Source organism: Apodemus sylvaticus, chromosome 9 (assembly GCF_947179515.1).
Source record: "Apodemus sylvaticus chromosome 9, mApoSyl1.1, whole genome shotgun sequence".
In the NCBI taxonomy this organism is placed as follows: Eukaryota; Metazoa; Chordata; class Mammalia; order Rodentia; family Muridae; genus Apodemus; species Apodemus sylvaticus.
In genome coordinates this window covers 57,113,987-57,131,908 of record NC_067480.1, presented here as the reverse complement: position 1 = coordinate 57,131,908, position 17,922 = coordinate 57,113,987, and the positions used below count along the sequence as shown (strand labels likewise).

Here is a 17,922-nt window from a genome sequence, read left to right as displayed (position 1 = left end):
CCATGTCTATAGCTTTTTACTTCTTCTTCTATCATGCTGTGTGTCTGTTTATATTATGAATTTTAAAATACAATAACTTTAGAGTTTTATGTTTGTCAGGGTCTATTTATTTTATCACTTGTTTTACCCTATTAATGACATTTTAATATATTGCCATTTTTAATCTGTAAAAGAATGTGGAGATTTAGGGACTATATGCTGGATGCAATTCCAGAAATCTTTTGATATTTTTACACATTTTGTAATTTTCATACTTTATATGTTAATTCTAAATTCATGAAACTAGTTTCTTTTATTACATTTTTATATACTTGAACATAGTAAGTACATTATAATAATCCATGACTCATAAAGATGTAAAGAAGTCTTTCTAATAACAACCACATTAAATAAGAACATAAGAAGATTGCCAAGTCCTATTTCATGTTTCTTTTACTCCTTAGCCCTCTTTTCTCCCAAATTTGCCTACATGCCCATGAAAAAGTATAATGATTATATATAAATTAAACACATTTATGGCATATATGATGCTTTAATACATGCATGCATTATATAATATTTAAATCAGATTGTACAGTCTTCTGCCTGGACAGATCATGAGTATGTCTGCTCCTCAGGAGAGCCCACAGACTGAAGGTCTCCCAAGACATCTGCTGCACCAAGGGCAACAGACCCCTCAGCCTGAAGGCCTCTCAGAAGATCTGCTGCAGCTAGGGCTGCAGGTCTCCTGGAAAGCTGCAACAACCCAGGGACACAGGAGACAGGCTCCAGACAGAGGCACTCAGGCCAGTTAATAGCAGAGATAACCAGATGGCAAGAGGCAAGCACAAGACCATAAGCGACAAAAGCCAATATATGTTGACACCATCAGAACACAGTTCTCCAACCACAGGACAATTGCCAGCATTTGCTATCACTTGAGTTTTGATCTTAGCCATTCTGATGGGTATAAGATGGAATCTGAGTTGTTTTGATTTACATTTTCCTGATGCCTAAGGTCTTTGAACATCTCATGAAGTGCTTCTTGGCTATTTGAGATTCTTCTGTAGAGATTTTCTGCTTAGCTCTGTACCCCAGTTTTAAATTGGGTTATTTGGGTTGTTGATATCTAACTTCTCAAATTCTTTATAAATTTTGGGTATTTTTCCTCTGTCAGATGCAGGGTTAATGAAGATCCTTTGCCATTTTGTTCTTTTTTTTTTTATTCGATATATTTTTTTATTTACATTTCAAATGATTTCCCCTTTTCTGGCTTCCCACTCCCCAAAAGTCCCATAAGCCCTTTTCCCTTCCCCTAGTCCCCCATCTACCCCTTCCCACTTCCCTGTTCTGGTATTGCCCTATACTGCTACACTGAGTCTTTCCATAACCAGGGGCCACTCCTCCATTCTTCTTGGACATCATTTGATGTGTGGATTATGTTTTGGGTATTCCAATTTTCTAGGCTAATATCCACTTATTAGTGAGTGCATACCACGATTGATCTTTTGAGCCTGGGTTACCTAACTTAGTATGATATTCTCCAGCTCCATCCATTTGTCTATCGACAATGACTTTGCTTTATAAAAGTTTTTTGGTTTCATAAGGTTCCATTTATCAATTATTGATCTTAGAGCCTGAACCATTGGTGTTCTGTTCAGGAAATTGTCTCTGTACCGATGTGTTCAAGCTTAGTTCTCACTTTCTCCTCTGTGAGATTTAATGTTCCTGGTTTTATATTGATGAACTTAATCCATATGAAGTTGAGGTTTGTAAAGGGTAGTAAATATGAATCTATGTACATTCTTCTATATATAGACATATAGTTAAACCAGCAGAATTTGTTGAATATGCTTTCTTTTTTCCATTGTATGCTTTTAGCTTCTTTATCAAAAATCAATAACTATAGGTGTGTGGGTTTATTTCTGGGCCTGCAATTCTATTCCTTTTATCAACATGTCTGTTTCTATACCAGTACCATGCAAATTTTAAAAACTATTGCTCTATAGTACTGCTTGAGGTGATTCTTCTAACAGTTCTTCTATTGTTCAGGATTATTTTGGCAATTCTGGGTTTTTTGTTCTTTAATATAAAGTTGAGAATTGCTATTTTAAGGTCTATAAAAATTGCATTGGAATTTTGATGGGAATTGCATTGAATCTGTAGAATGCTTTTGGCAAGAGCACCATTTTCAGTGTTTACTCTGACCTATTCATGAATATGGGAGATCTTTCCATCTCCTGATATCTTCTTCAAATTCTTTCTTCAGAGACTAGAAGTTTTTGCCATAAAGATCTTTTACTTGCTAGGTTAGAAGTTCAGCAAAGTATTTTATACTATTTATAGCTATTTTAAAGAGTGTTATTTCCCTAATTTCTTTCTTAGTCAATGTATCATTTCTATAAAGGAGGGATACTGATTTCTTTGAATTAATTTTGTATCCAGCCACTTTGCTGAAGGAGTTTATCAACTGTAGGCGTTCTCTGGTAGAATTTCATTCACTATGATCAAGTTGGCTTCGTCGTAGGGATGCAGGAATGGTTTAATATATGAAAATCCATCAACATAATCCATCATATAAATGAACTGAAAGAAAAAAGTCACATGATCATCTCATTAGATGCTGAAAAAACCTTTGATAAAATCCAATACACCTTCATGTTAAAAGTATTGGAGCAATCAGGGATACAAGGCACATGCTTAAACATAATCAAAGCAGTATACAGCAAGCCAATAGCCAATACCAAACTAAATGGAAAGAAACTTAAGGCAATTCCATTAAAATTGGGGACAGAACAATGCTGTCCACTCTCTATCTATTCAATATAATAGCTACTCTTCAATTAATTAATTTTTATAGTAGAGTTGACAAATATTTTCTCTTTTTTGATGTTTATTTTTCCTGATTTTTTCAGGGATAACCAAGAAGATTCTAGCTTGGTGAGTGCCTTATTTCCTATTCTTTTATGGGTATCCTTTTAAAACAACTGTGCTCATTCTATTTATTTTATAATACTGCCCCTTATGTTTTGTAGTGGTATCTCTTATGTACTTTCATTGTTTCTTCTATATGTGCTGAAATCTATTTGTTTGCAGTGAGAAATTAGGGCATTTTTTTAAAATCCTTTTTACATGGATATTGGATTTCCTCAATACCATGTAGTGAAAAGATTATCCTTACTAGAGTGTTCATTTTAACACATGGGGAATAACAGTTGGATATAGGTGTTGATAGGGTTTGCTTCAGACTTTTGTTCTATTCTATTTGTCTGTATGATTCTTTTTAACTTAGTGTTGTGATTTCAATGTTAAAACTTAGCATTATACTTTTCAATCAGTTTCATAGCTCCAAATTGTTCTTTTTGACTATAGGCTGCTTTAAGTATTGTTCTCTCTCTCTCTCTCTCACACATACACACACATCACACAGTTTTATAGGATCACACAGCTGTGTGTGTGTGTGTGTGTGTGTGTGTGTATGTGTGTGTATGTCTGTGTGATCCTATAAAACTTTTTCATATTATATTATCTAGTTCTGGAGTAGACATAATTTTCTTTGAGTAACATCAAAGTTTTCTAGTCTTTTTATATACAGTTTCTCCATTCCTGGAACCTCCCATCACATTTCCCCCTCCCCCTGCTTCTATGAGGGTATTCCTCTACCAACCCACCCACTCCCACATCCCACCCTTGATTCTCCTACACTGGGACATCTATAAAGCCTTCATAGGAACAAGGACCTCTCCTTCTATTGATATCTGACAAGGCCATCTTTTGCAATACATGCAACTGGATCCATGTGTACTCCTTGGTTGGTGGCTTAGTCCCTGGTAGCTCTGGGGTGTCTGGTTGCTTGATACTTTGTTCTTCCTATGGGATTGCCAACCCCTTTAGCTCCTATCCTTTCTATAACTCCTCCATTGGGGATCCTGCACTCAGTCCAATGGTTGGCTGTGAGCATCCACCTCTGTATTTGTAAGGCTCTGGCAGGGCCTCTCAGGAGACAGCAATATCAGGCTACTTTCAGCAAGCATTTCTTTGCATCTACAACAGTGTTGTGGTTTGGTGATTGTATATGGGATGAATCCCCAGGAGGGACAGTCTCTGGATGGCCTTTCCTTCAGTCTCTGTTCTACACTTTTTCTCCATATTTGCTCCAGTGAGTATTTTGTTCCCCTTTCTAAGAAGGACTGAAGCACCCACACTTTGGTCTTCCTTCTTTTTGAGCTTCATGTGGTCTGTGAATTGTATCTTGGGTATTCTGAGCTTTTGGGATAATACCTACTTATCAGTGTGTGCATACCATGTGTGTTCTTTTGTGATTAACTCACTCAGGATGATATTTTTCTAGTTCCATCCATTTGCCTAAGAAGTTCATGAATTCATCATTTTTAATAGCCGAGTAGTGTAAATGTACCACATTTTCTGTATCCATTCCTCTATTGAAGGACATCTTGATTCTTTCCAGCTTCTGATTATTATAAATTAGGCTGCTATGAATATAGTGGAGCATGTACTTAATATAGACTTTTTATAGATAATCATTTTAATAAGATGAACCCTTTCTATTTTGTGTTTGTGTGTACTTAATGTAACAGTCTTTCTTTCTATAATCACTTTTCATATTCATTTCATGCATTAAAATGATCATCGTCAAAATCTTTTACCTATTTTATTAAATATAATAATTATGTATGCATTGTGTGTATGTTTGTGCATTTGTGTGGATGTGTATATATAGGAACATCTACTTGTTAATGTGCATATGGAGGTCAATGTCAGATGTATTTCATAATTATATTGATTTTTTGATCCAGACTCTCACACTAAACTTGGAGTGCATTGATTCACCTAGACAGGCTGATCAGAAAATATCCAAGATCCATGCCTTTGCCCTTCCTCCACACAAGGCTGTATGCTTAGGCTTTTCTACCCTAGCAAATGTTCTTGAAAATATGAATCTGAGACTTAATTATTATGGATAACCACCTAGGCCAAAGTTTTGACCTGTTTCCCACTTAGTTAATAATCAATTACCCATTTATTCTATTCTAAGTCCCTCCACATGGTTGGTTTTTTCCCTCAGTTTCATGCAACATGTTTCTCAGGAATGTGTAAGACTCTCCTATTCCTATTTCCTAGAATTCTGTCTCTCTCTGCCAGATATCCTACCTACTAATCCTGCTTCAGATCATTGGCCATAGGCTTTTTATTTATAAGTGACTATTTTTATGCAGTGTACAAGAGATTATATCCACATTTTCCTATTTTAAAAATAAAAACCTCTTTCATTTTCAATAATAAACAATCAACAACAATAAAAATTATTAAAACATCCAGATAAGATTACAATCATAATGTCCATTCCATATGTACTTTGCAATCTTGGAGAAAGTACTCTACTATCTATTGCACATGGTTGAGGTCAGAGTTCTGTACTTAATTCAAATTCTATCATAATTTGCATTATCAATCTAATATATCTTAAATCCTAAACAACTTAAGTATAATTGTGAGAGTGGCCTTCAACTCCAACAGAGACTTGAGAAGGTAAAGAGTATTACCTGCGTATTCAGAAAATGTAGGCAAGCAGCTTCCAAACTATAGCAATAACAGATAGTTGGCTGCCTAGACAGACTCTCAAATTTTCTCTGTATTACTGGAACATTAATCTTCAGCCTTCTGTCCCAGAATATCTGGCAATCTTTTATGTAAAACAGGAATTATAAAGGACTTCTTACCTCATTTTGGCATAGCTTAACAGTTGACTTTCCGTTGTCCCATTTGCCCATTTTGGACAAGATTCTGACTGCAATTGAAGAATGGATCCTCCCCTCCAATGGCTAACTTGCTACCTTTGAAGCAAACTTCATATGGTGGCTCTTCAATGCATCTTCTTTGAAGTAGACTAGGGTGCTGCCAGGAGCTGACATGTATCTTTAGAAAAAGAGCCTTTAAAATGGGTGGAGAGAAGAAGGTTTTTGGGGCATATGGGGAGGGGGGATCTGGGAAAGGGGAATCATTTGGAATGTAAACAAAGAACATGGAAAATAAAAATAAAAAAAATAAAAGTAAAAAAAGAGATATTAAGGAATAGTGATTATTGCTCATGGCTATTAAAAAAAAAGAATAAAACACGTTTAAATGTCGCATTCTCCACATCTCTGAGGTTTTTGAAGACCATATATTTATCTGCCTGTCTATCTATCATCTGACATATATTTGAGTAGGGAAATGTTGCTTTTTTCTAGCCATTTATTGTCTGTTCTACATTGTAAACATAGTTCTGTAATAAACTAGACTAATATCTAACATGACCATGAGTTTGACTTTCAGATTATTGCATTTAATTTTTTTCCCTACACAGTTTGTAATAGCAGCTTTTTAAAAGGTCTAGAACTTAACACTGCTTTTTAAAGAATTATGTAAGTACAATACTTTAAAAGGAGTTGATGCATAGTACATTCTAAACTAATATAACCTGAATTTTAAACAATATGCAAAGATTTGTACTAATGTAAGATTTTGGCTAGTAGTAGCTCTATACCTTAAGAGTATATTTAATAATCTATATTTCTATTCCTATTATTCCTATATCACCCCCTTTTTATCCCTTCTTACCCCTTTTCTTCACAGCACTAGATAAGAGAGAGAAGAATAAAGGAAGGAAAAGGAAAGAGACAAACTACTTCCTTGAATCTGAACTTCCTTATTTTTTTCTTCTCTGTCCAAGACCAAAACAACTTGTAACTATTCCTCTTAAATAATGACAAGCATCCATCATCTATTGAATGGCCAAGAAGTATCCACCATACCTATTGGGAATGATGACATCATTCTCTTAAAATTGCTACATGTTTATTTGGGCCATCATGTTTCTTTTGTGGACTCCCCCAAAATTGAGATATTTGTCAGTCTAGAGAAAGCTAGAAGTCACATTTTCTGTCCACTATCTGCATGTTGAAATAGTTCATAGCTTAACTAAAGTTTTGAAAATTTCCTTCATACAGATTTTTGGGATAACAGCATTGAGGCAATCTGAGGTAGGATATCTGAGGTATTTGTCTTTCTTTTTTGGTGTCTTGTTCTTTTGCTCTGTAAATATATAAATCTTTGAGATTTATACATTTATGCATTAATATAAGCATGGAGTGTGCAGTGTGCATAATTCTCTGTTTGAACAGGAAAGGCATCTTTCTTAATAAGTTAGTTTGGTCTGTATAATCACACTGTAATATAAATTTATATCTATACCATTTAAAATAATGGTATAATACATCTTGAAGCTGAAGTTCTGACTGGAGATCATTTCCTGTCTCAGCCAGTCTCAGAGCTGTTCCCATGTAGAGGGGCTAGCAAAAGAAGTTACCTTGGTTTTCATTCTTTCTGTTTGTGGCAAGATCTTTATTGGTCTCTCCCTGGCAAATCTGATTTTTATCAAATTGTAAGGAAATCACAGGTTTTCTTTTCATGTGGAAATAAATACAAAATCTCTACCCCAAAGTAGCACATTTATTTCCTTTCATTCTGAGGTTAGGAATCCTTAATATAAACATACTGATTTAGTTCAGCAGTCTTTTCCATAATCCAAAATCTCTTAGCATATGGGTTATCTGTCTCATTGGCATTTAAAAAATTAAAGTCAATAACACATTATTTAATTGATTTCTGGGAGATTTTATATTCCATTTCTGTTCTATTGCAATTTTCTTTAAGGTCCTATTATATCTTTATATAATGGCTTGATCTATAAAATTATGATATATCAAGATTTATGGCATAATGTCTAAAAAATATTGTATTCTAGTGGATTCAAGGCATTCCAAGATAGCCACCATCTCTAAAATCTGCAGACACCAAACACAGACACTATTGATGACAAGAAGCACTTGCTGACAGGAGTCTGGTATAACTGTTCCCTGACAGGCTGTGCCAGAACCTGACAAACACAGATGTGAATGCATGCACCCAACCATTGGAGTAAGTGTGGGGACCCCAATGGAGGAGTTAGGGGAAGGACTGAAGGAGCTGAAGGGGTTAGAAAGCCCACAGTAAGAACAACAGTATCAACCAACCAGAACCCCAAAGCTTCCAGGAATTAAACCACCAGCCAAAGAGTACACATGGAGGGACCTATGGCTTCAGCTGCATATGTAGCAGAAGATTTCCTTATCTAGCATCAATGGGAGGGGAGCCCCTTGGTTGTGTGGAGGTCTGATGCTCCAGTGTAGGGTAATGCTAAGGAGATGAGGTGGGAGCAACTGGGTGGGTGGGGGAGTACCCTCATAGAAGCAGGGAGGAAGGGGGAGGTGATATGGGGTTTAACTGGAAGGGGGATAACATTTGAAATGTAAATAAATAAAATAACCAATAAAACAAGAGAATGCAGTTTCAGAATCAGCCTTTTTAGAATTTAAGGCAGAAGCCCATTGGAATTTTGAATATGTATCAAAAATACAATACATCAATATGTGTACATATCTTAATTCTCCAAACTCTATAAGATGAAACATATAATCTGTTGTATGATATTGTTCTAAAGTAGCGTCAAACACAATTTGTACTCTTAATTCAAGCCTTTGTGGATTTTTCTCATCTGGAACTTCTGCTTTTGATATTATTGTAGGCTCAGATTGCATTCTTTTGAAGGTTCTTTATTCTCATTTAAAAAATCCTCTAATCTCTGTTCTATGGCCTCCAATCCTTCAGTTTTTTTCTTTCTCCTCAAGGTGCTTTATTCTGATCCTTATTAAAGAGGATATATTTGAACATATAATCATTTGTTTGCTGATAAATAAGACAAATAGAATAAAATCAAGATCCAAGTGCCCTCTGTCACTGTCATTGAATTTTTTTCCATTTTTTAAACATGGTATATATTTTCTTTTAAACCTCTAACTCTCTTCTTAAGACTTCCCAAGAATCTTACCAAATCTGTTGATTTTTCAGCTTTTCCTGCCATTACCACATATCTTTAATTGAGACTTACCAAGTCTTCTTGCTTCAGATTCTGCGAGTGCAGGCTTTTTCTGCCACTCAGCTACCTCCTGTCTATGGCTGCCAACTTCTCTTCTTTCGCTTGGTCTAGCAGGCTGTCCTGTGGGCTCTGGGCTGGAGCCATTGTTAGCCCTTCCCTGAGAACTGAGCCTCACACCCACTCTGGTTTAAAGAATTCTCGAGAGTGCTTGTTCTCAGTCTCCCATTCAGGGTTTTTTGTTTGTTTCTAAGATTGGCTTTTTAGCCTAGGTTGTATTACATGCCCCACATTGGGCACCTTTGGTAACTTTTTCCACCTGAGCAGAAGTTTCCAAAATAATGACTCTGAGATTGATTTTTTTTGTTTTGTTTCTTTTGTTGTTGTTGTTGTTTTCTTTTTCTAGAGAGGTTTTCTCTGTATAGCCCTGGATGTCCTGGAATTCTCTCTGCAGACCAGGCTGCCTCAAACTCAGGAATCTGCCTGCCTCTGCCTCCCAAGTGCTGGGATTAAAGGCATGAGTCAGCAGGACCAATAAACCCAGGGCTCCCCAGGGTGAACATTAATGAAACTGAAGTTTGGTTTGCCACTGAGACCTTTTGAAAAGGGCACAAACATTGCTTAGTTTCCCCTTCTCCCAAGAAGATAGTTGTCACAGCAATAGTAAATTAATTTAGTAATAACATCCTATCTCATGGTATTAGGCATAGAAGATAATATTAGAAGGATTTAAAGATGCAAATGATCTTAATAAACAGAGATTAAAGAAAAAAAAGGCATGAGCCACCCCTGTCTGGTGAGATTGAAATTTTATGAGTAAATGCTTAGGCCAAAAGCTTTTTTCTCTTCCTAGTCTCTAGAACAGTTATTTCTGCTCTGACACATTTACTTTCCCTACCAGTTTTGAGTTTGGTTTCTTGCTGTGGAATGTGAAATTTCTTTCATGGGTTCATTATTTCAACATTTGGTTGTAGCCTTTGGATGTGATGTTTAGTTAGAAGTTTCTCCCCGCTGGTGCAAACTTGAAGCTTATAGCCTGGCCTTGCCCTCTGTTCCACTGCTGTCTTGCTGAGGAGAGGGAATGTTTCACCTTGAACCAGAGACCAAAAGAAAGCCTTCTTCCCTGTTGCTTCCTGACTGAAATTCAGTCACAACAAATAGAAAAGGAAAAAGTTTACTTGCTTCTGTTTTAAAGTGCTGGAGGCACAACAATAGATTGATTATTTATTGGACTTTTTCAGTCTCATTAATGTAGGTATTAATTGCTAGAAAAACCTCTCTTAGTACTGGGTTGTCTCTAGCACAGGTCTTTCAATATACTGTGTTTCTGTTTCACTTTCTTGCCAGCAGCTTTTCAATTTCTCTCCTACTTAATTCAATGAATGTTCAGTACCACAATGCTACTTTCCATATATCTCTATACTTACATTTTTAAGGTAACGATTTATAATTTTACTGTGTTACAACTAGAGAAGGTACTTGAAATAATTTTATTTTAAAATAATCACAATGATTGTTCTGTGGTCTTTCATACGCTTGCTTCACCCATCCACTGTTTGTTTGCTTGTGTGTGATCAGGTCCTGTTAGTTCACAGAGGCTTCTGGGAGTGTCACTGGCGTTGTTGTATACAGTGATAGGACTCATATTTTCTCTTGGGTTTGTTTTTACCCATTTCCCTATAATTTCTTCTAAATATTTTTAAAATTCTGGATCATGATTTCTCTTTTTTTCCCCCACAGGGTGTTACTTCCTCTCAGAATGTTGCTAGTGTTCACCGTCAGGTTTTATATATTTAAAACCCTTAATCTCAACTATTTCAACATGTTGAAAAATTTACTCTAATGCCACTCTGTTTAGAAAAAATCTGCTACTCTATCACACTTTTGAATAGAATTAGTTTTAATTTCTTGTGATTTTGATTTTCATTCTTTTTTCTTCAATGAGTGAGTTTATAGATTTCATCATGATTTTAGAAAAAAAATTCAGAGATTTAGTTCTACAAATACTGTTCATTCTCACAGTGTTCCTTGCTTTCTGTTCCAATGCCCTTGCTTCATGTGCACAATTCTCACAGAGCACTTTCATCTTTCTAAATTATCCTTTGCTTTTTTTCATTTCTCTTTTTAAACAGTATTATTTTTATTTATTTCCAAAATTTTCTCTTTAATTATATACATATATAATATGTATCCTGTATACTTCGTTTTGATTCGTTTTGCTATTCTAGGAGTTTTTGTTCATTTTTAAGTTTGCATTAGACATTTTTATCAATTCACACTCTTTGTCAAAATTTAAGGTTATAATTTTACATTTCTTTAGTTTTAAAATTAGATTATTCCTCCTCTTCTCTCCAACCATTTGCTACCTTCCCTTCCTTTCTCTCAAATTCATGGCCTCCATATCCTTAATTGTTATGTTTATATGTAACAGTATAATCATACAATTCATAAATATAACAATGGCTATGTAAATACAACCTGCATCTATCTGGTAGTTACAGTTATTTTTATAGTGTGGGTGTGAGAATATCAGTACCTGAAGATCTGGTATATTGTTGATATCTACTTATTCTCTTTGGTTTTTCTTATGTTTTCTTTTTGGATTATTATTCAGTTCCCCACCACTTATTGTACAAAATAAAAACATTTCTGCCCCAATTTTAGTATCCTTGACTCTTGGTTTATATTCTGTGGTTATTGCCACATAGTATGTGGTCTAGTTACTTCTGCATCGATTCTCCCCCCACCCATGTTGTATATCACCCTGTACTCAGTACCCAGGACACCTATATACCTCCCTTACATTTTTTAAGTCTGATAGAGCTTCCAAAGCTCATGTAATGCCAATTGTAACTACTCCTGCTCACACAGTTCTCATGTTCAAGTCAAGGCAAGAAAGATGCAAAATAAAGAGTTTATTAGCCTTGCTATTTTCTTTAGATTCTACTGAGCACAATACTGTGTGTTATTGACCCACTCTTCTCATTTTTTATTCATTCTTTTTCAACTGAGCTCCCCTCCCATCATTGTTTCCATATGGTGGTCTCTGACAACTCTTATGTTCTCCCTTCCAGTGTGATCCACCAGAAAAATAAACTTCCTAAGTATCTATTACACAAAATAATTTTTGAATTTAATACAATTTGACTATGCAAAGCTTTTATTCTTACTATCTTTGCCAGAGCAATGGAATATAATTGGCAACTCCCAGGTTTGCCATCCCTTTGACTCATGTACTGTATTTATGCCCTCTATCACTTCAGGTAATATGATTTATGATATGTTCTATTAAGAAAAATAGAGGCCTTCTCATTAAATAAAGGGTAAATGTATACTTCTCAGAAAAATGAATCTAAGCTATATAATGTCTCCCTGCTTTGGGCTATTTTGAAGTGATCACTATTAGAAACATGGTGTTTGTATTTTCATCTATATTTTATTCTATAATCAAATAACCTTGGAAATACATTGTTACTCCTTACTGTCATAGTGATTTTTTTCTTTATATAGTGGGAGTTGAAACCAGGTCGCTTCACATCCTAAAACTATATTCTGCTTCTGAGATATGCCCCATCCCATAATGTATTTTTATTAGAGATTGTAAACTTTTTCTTATCTACTTTTCTTCTTCAGATTTTATACATGCGAACATTTTATTCCTTGCAGTTAGTTAAAGGTTACATATTAAATTGGGAGCAATACACTTTAAATGAAATGAATTTTATTACCTTTGAGCTTAAAAGAAAATCTATACATGATGGGCATACATTCTCTATGTACTTTCTCTCTTATAGTATGGCACATTTTTATGGCATTTTTGTATAGAGCAACATTAAAGATGATGTAAGTTTGTATGATCATCCCACATGACCATATAAGTCAGTCTCTTTCTTTGATCATGAAGTACGTACAAGTTACTGAACTTTGTTTTACTGAGACACCAAAGATTAGAGATTACTATTTATGTCATATTTCAGCCACTCATGAGTAACTGTATGAATAATTAGAGCCATATACTAAGGAGGATTTATGAGAGAGTTCTCAATTTGAAGAGAACTTATGTCTTCACAGAACTTTGTGGTCCTGAAGTACTTTCCCGTATAGCACTGTGTGCTTCTCCTAATAGCTATGTGATAGATCTGAAAGGGTTTATTTCCTGATTCTCAAATTAACAGGCTGAATTTAAGATCTGTTATATGATATACACAAAAGCTCATAGGAGACTGAGCGAAGATCTAGACATTTCAAGTTTTGAGTTCACATATTTCTAGCAAATCATATGTTTTAAATTTTCTTCAATGAACTTTCATGTTTCACTGTCAAAAGCCAGCTTTGGAACAAGAAATTATAGTATATAAATAAAATGTTGGTTTTATATTATATTTCTTATTCTCTGAGACCTAATCACATACTCAGAATCTGTGCAGTTGCTGGAAGAGAATATAATTAACAAATGGTACATTTTGGTATTTGACATATATAAGTAACTTTTTCCTATCCCATATTTCTTTTAGATGAGTATTATAGCATTTAAAATACTTCTACATAGAGCTCAGCTCTCTCATGAGCACCTATATATTTTCTCTTTGAGATAAAAACAGTACTTTTCCCACCTAAGATATCTCAGTTGTAGTATGCTTTAAATATGATAAACTCAGAATTTAATCTCAGGCCAGTGAACAAACTTGCTTCAACTTCATTTTATTTTCTGCCTTTCCCTACTCTGAGTATGAAGATTGCAGATGCGTATTATGTTAGATCAGGACCCTGGGGTGGGGTTGGTTGTCAGTATGGACCCTGCACTCTTTCTGACCTCTCCCTTTGCTTTCTGATCTCTGGCCATTGTGCCCTGTCATCTGCTTTAGTGTTCTCATTTCCATATATGGTCCTGGTCATACTAAACCACTGTTGTCCATGTTGTTGCCATTTTAATTGCTGTATGGTTTCTCTTGCAGTATCTTATATTTAACTACATGAGCTTGAAACAGAATGGCAGGGCAGAGGATGGGGACAAGTTAGGAATCCTTCATTGCTTTTCTAGGCTCAAATGAGATCATGTTGAGGTATTCATATATAGAAGTCCTTTCTTTAGATAATGTATAGCTACTTGAAGATATAGATTTTATTAAGGTCTACCCTGGTTTTCATTTATATTTGGACCCCGGTTCTGAAAAACCAAATGCTCCAAAGATCCTTGCTTTTATGGTTTATTGTTATATGCTGTGAGGAGGGTAGAAGGAAAGGACAGAAGAATTCCTGCCATCTTAGCTGTTTCCTAACTTAGAATCACTGCTCTTTACCTGAAGATGGTGGTTACAGAACAAACTTCCTCTTATGAGATGCTCACAGTTAAATGGAATAGAAATGGTTTATAACTAGAATATTCTTCTTCAGTAATGACTTATTCATTGATTTTATTTTCTCTATTATTTTATTCTAGCTGTTTGCCTATGTGTCCTAAATGTTCATGTCCTAAAATCCTGGCATAATATTGTAGTGACACAGTTCATGTGAGCTATTATGGCAGTCTGGTAGAGTGATAGGCAGTGTGTCTAGGCCTATTGATTCTTACAAATACATCAGAAATGGTGAGGCTCAAGCAATCTGCATAAATTATGACTGGGTCACTGGAATATCAATCAAAGTTCTTTGGAGTACAGTGAATGAGAAGATGTTTGGGATATGTTAGATAAAAGAGTTATTTGAAGTTTGCTAGGGCATCCTTACATTCCTAAATTACCTACTGGCTTCAGAATTGCATCATCAGTAAACAAAACCACTCAGTCACCCAGACTCATTTATCATAGGCTGACCACTCTCAACTGTTCTCCTTTGGTCATTAAAAAAATAGTTTGGAACTCTAGTTGATCTCTTTTCAGTTCAAGCACTTCACTGAGGGCCAGTTATTACCCATAATGGATTTTTACTGGCCTCCAAACAGCTACTTGTGTTGCTGGCTCTATCCTAAACAGCAAGTCCTCAACAGAAATTAAATACAGCAGATGCTTGGGTTTTTAAAGTGTGGTGGGCAATAATCATTTGATGATATATTGAATAATTTATTGATAAACGGGAAAAGCAAGATTGTTTTCAAGTGTATCATTTGAGCTTAACATTGTCTTTGGATCACTTCCTCTCCCCATGGGAGTTCAGGTTCATCATGTCCTCTATGACAAACTACTCTTATTTTTATTCATAGAATAAAAACTGAGTGATTAACACCCATCAATGAAAGTGAATAGGATGGATCTAAATTAAACTCTTAACAGTTTAATTTGAAATGTATTCATAGTGATTTCCTATAGTTTTAAAAGATTTCAAAATTTCCAGTCAAATCCTCCTTTTTGTATAAAAGCCCAAAATACTATCTTTTTGGTTCATTTAAGTGATGGCAAATGACTACTTCATTGGCATATGTTGCACAAACATCTTTCCTGCTGTTCGTGGGCTTAATTTTCCCATCACGTACCTCAGCATAATGCTTCGTAGGACCTATTTGAATAGCATGGCACAAGCTTCCTTGATTCCTTTCTTTTAAAAATTTAGTTATTTTAAATGATTCGTAGGAGCATAAAATCGTACACATTTGGTGGGTGTGTGCACAGAAAAGTTGTGATGCACGTATATACTGTGTAATGTTTAATTCAGGAACCTACTACACTATACCAATTTCATAAAGTAATAGTAACTAATATTCAGGGATAAAACTGTTAACTAATTACAGTTAGCATGAAGGTGTCTATATTAATAAGTAGCATAAAAGATGGAGGTGAGAGAGGTTGTTTCAATGTGTTCAGAAAAAGGACTATGTGACGATTCCAAGCTTGCATTCTGTATGAGAACATTAGCTGCTTTTCTGTATGCATTTAGGATGAAATTATCTGTAATTTCTTTCCTGTGGGGGGAAATTCATGAGGGATTTAAACTTAGCACCCGATGCACACCCCTCATGTTCACTCTGCTACTTAATGCAAAGTCTTAATAGATGCAGAGACTTCAGTTATATCAGTTGTGTTAACAGAAAGATTGTGGTCTTGGTTTCAATGAATACCCTGCATAGTTTTAAATATTCCCGTGCAATAAATGAAGCTGCTTAAAAATAATACGCTTCTTGACTTTGGAAAACTCATTTCAAATGTGAGTGATGTTTTACAACTTCAGCCTCATACAGACAATATGATGTTGTAACTGATGTTTGCTTTTGACTTCATAAGTAGCAGCATATGCATTTATGTATATGAACATGTACAAATGGGCATTGAGTGCCCACCAAAGCAATGGAAATATTGTCCATTTCTTCTAGATCTAATTAACCTTGCTTGTTTATTGTGTTTTGTGACAGGCTCTCACACCATAATTCCAAGCTGGCCTTGAATTCATAGTGTTTTTCTTGCTTCAGTCTCTTAAGACCTGGGGTGATGGGGTAGGAGCTGCTATACCCAGCTCTACAATTTCAGCATAGTAGGTAGTTGTGTTAGCTGCTTAAATCTGTGGAAATGAGGACTTTCCTAATCACTTAAGTAGCCACAGAAAGAAGTGTAAATAACGTGGGCACATCACTATTCACTTCAAAGATTCTATTTTTTTACAAGGAGGATGTTAGAATTTTAACAAAACTAGCATGCTGTTTTATTTCATTAAACTTATGTATATGTGGACAAAAACTGTTTTAAAGTCATATTCTTCTGTTTCTTTGGTAGCGACTATATTCTACTATAACTATTATCTGTATTACCATGTAATATTAGAGTAGTGCACAGAATCATATATACTTTGTTCCAAACACGTTATCAATGAAATTTCTTGATGCTAGTAAGATGCTAAGAGGCTTTCCCATTACATAGGCCTATAGAATATGTGCATCTCACATAGGTGCTTGCTTTGTATTTTCTTAGACTTAAAGCATGCTGATATGATAAACAAAGAAAAGTTGTCTTTTCTAGGTCCAGGCCTTACTTCCCTTCCTAATTTGGTGTATTTTCACCAATAGCTCTTTCCAAAAAAAAAAAAAAATGAGTGTGATTGTTTTTGTAGTTTATTTTAGTGAGATGCAAATTAGAAGTGTTAGAGCTAATCAATGCCACCAAAATCATTCTTTTAAATAACCAGGACATGAACTCTTTAACAAGATTCACTCAGTTCTATTTATAGTTCCCCCGAGCTATGAACTATTCGTACACCCATGTTTCTGCATAATGACTTTTCAATGTGGTTTCAGTAATCATTCCAGAAGGCACAATCTCAAAATATCTATATGCATAAAGAATATATTTAAAATAAAGGCTAAATTGGCTGGCCATGCATTAAACCATTTGCCTGTGAAATCATTTTGTGAAATATCTCCAAACAGGAGACGCTCCAGCCGAGGGGACACAGCAAACAGGTTTTTTTCCCCTTTTCCTCTTACCATATTGTATCGCCATGGCTTCTTTTGGAAGCAATTCTTCTTCCAAGTGTCCTCTTAGACACGTCTTCCTTCCTCTTCCACGATGATGACAAGCCATTTTGAGAACTTGAATTTCATTTAATCTACATGGGATTAGAGGAGATAGACTCACTCTCAAAAGACTTGCCTTTAAATACTTAATAGCTAAAATGAGAGGTGCTGGTGATGCTGAGAAGGAAGTATGTTAGCACCAGCCTCTCCCATTTTAGAGACGAGCTTTGCATAAAGGGAGATGTGTTTCTGTAGAAGAGCGCAGTTCTGAACGGAAGGTTCGCCTCCTTTGCTAAGGCTATGGAGGACATTTTAAAAGCCACATCCTGAGTTTCAGAATGAAAATGAATTCCTTTCTTAAGATATTTTCTTTCGTGAGAGCATGTGTAGAATCTTTTCACACAACCGAGTAATACATGTATAATTAACCTGATCTTTTACAGGACAAATCACAAGTCTGTGGTATTGCTACCATCTTTCTATCTGTATGAGTGTGAAGAGAAACCAGATCTACTTATTCATGAGTTCAGGT

The 17,922-nt window shown here is 35.3% G+C and overlaps 1 long non-coding RNA gene across 1 annotated transcript; it reads right to left on the bottom strand.

Annotated features, from left to right (window-relative positions):
- Positions 1 to 1,318: 1,318 nt before the first annotated feature.
- Positions 1,319 to 17,547, bottom strand: LOC127692440 (uncharacterized). The gene is made up of 3 exons (XR_007979464.1): positions 17,361 to 17,547; positions 5,721 to 5,931; positions 1,319 to 2,565 (listed from the first exon to the last, which is right to left on the bottom strand). It is a non-coding gene; the product is annotated as an uncharacterized LOC127692440 (long non-coding RNA).
- Positions 17,548 to 17,922: the final 375 nt, after the last annotated feature.